Raw genomic sequence first — 2451 nt, forward strand, 5'->3', positions numbered from 1 at the left:
AGAAAAAGAAGAAGAAAAGGAAAAAGAAGGCAAACTCTCCTCAAAATATTTTTGGGTGGCAACATCACCCTTTTCCCAAATTGGAGACAAATGAGCCACATTCAAATCTTCATAGACATCAGGATCCCCAATAGGCTTACCAACAAAGGAAGGGAGAAAAATAGGGCAATAGGGGATGTGGTTAAACTTTTGAGAGAAAGGGGGATGAGAAAAAGGCAAAGGGTTAGCTACTCCCTCAACATAAGGTCTCACATCACCAATGAGGGCATGAAAATCAATCATAGAATCCTCAAAAGAAGAACGCTCATGATCACCATCTCCCTCAAACATCCAACTCCCAAGAGGAACCACATAATCTCCTCCATTACCTACATGAACAATAGCTCCCTCAACTTCCTTAAAGCCTAGAGTCTCAAAACCATGTATGAATGGAGGCAAATTAATTTCAAAATCATCTCTCTCCCATGAAGCATCATCAATGAACTTGCTTAAAAGGCTATGCCTATTCCCTATGCACTCAACAAACACATTTGTCATAACCTCAAACGAGTCCAAATACTCATGGATAGAAGAGTCACATTCATACACTTGAAACTCATCACTATCAACAAAGGAAGAGATGTCTAGACTTAAAATTTCATCAAACTCATTATCACTCTCAACTCTCTCTCCTTCACTCCTATGCTCAACAATAGGATCCTCACACACTCTTGGTTGCTCGAAATTACCATCATCACCCTCAATACACACATTAGATTTGTAACTTTCACACATAAGCATCAAGGATGACAATTGGCTTCCTAGCTCTTCATTTCTCCTTCTTCCCTCCTCAAGACGCTCCTCACTCTTTTTCATCATCTCCAATTGACTTCTTAAACAATTAAGAGTCGACTCTTTTGTAGGCCCAAGATCATCACGAAGCTCAACATGCCTAATTTGAGTTTCTAAGGTAGCAACAAGAGATTCAAAAGGGGTAGGAGATTGAGGCTCAACAAGAGAAGAAGAAGTACAACCAAAAGTGGGATCATCATCATTACAAGCATGAGCATTTTCATCAAATAGGGGGTTGGGAGCATTTTCAAATGTATGAGATTTGTTAGCTTGAACATGCAACACATTATCATGAACAAAAGAGGAAATAGAATTGGAAGCATTTGTTCTAGGTTCAACTATGGGGTCATGTGACATATCATGGTAAATCATGCTAGCATTGAAAGAATTAACACATTGCTTATCAAAAATGGAAGCACGTTTACCCTTGTTATAGACTTCCCAAGCAAACCAAACATAAAATTTCCAAGCATCTTCAATAGAAAATGCTCTAAAATCACCATTATGCATTCCTTCAACTATATCCCTAGTTTGCTCATTCAAACCATGATAACAAATCTCACAAGCTTCCCAAAGACTACAACAATTATAGTCAAGAAATTCCTTAAGTCTATTGAAATATTCACAAAAAGGCTCATCATCATGTTGAGAAAAAGATAGACATGACATTTTTACAAAGGAAACAAAAACAAAATAAAAGAAAAGTATACACAAAGACCTAGACTCAAGCAATAAAAAACACTCAAACATAGACACCGTTCCCCGGCAACGGCGCCATTTTGACGTGGGGAAAACTAGGTCGTTGAACTAATCCTCCTAAGCCAAACAAAATTTATAAACACTCAACAAACCTAAATACAAGTATAGAGGTAAGTCAAGGGTCGAACCCAAAGGAACGGTAATGTCTAAGTGCTTTCAATTATGTGCCTAAGCTAGGTCGAAGACTAAGGGTAAAAGAGGACACTAACAACTACTAAGACAAAGAAACCAAACAAATAAAATGCTAGGGATTAAGATTCACTTATAATAGCAACGAACAATGCAAATTGGTTTCGGAAGTTGACTAAGTCAAGCAATGTGAGGGAAGATCAATTATGCAACCAAAAGAGCATATCAAGCTATTCTCCTAGAGGTCTAACTAGCGTCAACTACGATAAACTCTAGCTAGGAAACATCACAAGACACCTCAATCGTGTAAATGCAAGCCACAAATCAATGGTCCGTATCAATGTGAACTTACAATGAAATCTAGTGTGAATAACTAGGGTGATCAAGCCTAAATCAAACACACACATGCACATAATCAATTAACCAATTTAATCACATCATCAACTCCATCAAAATCCCCAATCTACATCAATCCATTACATAATACAAGCTTCACCAAATCCCTAACCAAACAACTACTCTAGAAACATCATCAATTCAACAAACAACTAAAGTAATCAACAATCAAGAATCAACAATCAAAGAAGAACAATTACTCTAATCAAACATCAATCATCAAATCATCAAAATCCAATCAAAATCAACAATCTAAACATGAATACTAAACAAAACAATAAATGAGATAGAGTTTAGAAATGCTCATTGATAATAGAGTAGATCTCCAATACAATT

The sequence above is a fragment of the Chenopodium album genome, chromosome 10, assembly GCF_948465745.1.
Source record: "Chenopodium album chromosome 10, dcCheAlbu1.1, whole genome shotgun sequence".
NCBI classification, from domain to species: domain Eukaryota; kingdom Viridiplantae; phylum Streptophyta; class Magnoliopsida; order Caryophyllales; family Amaranthaceae; genus Chenopodium; species Chenopodium album.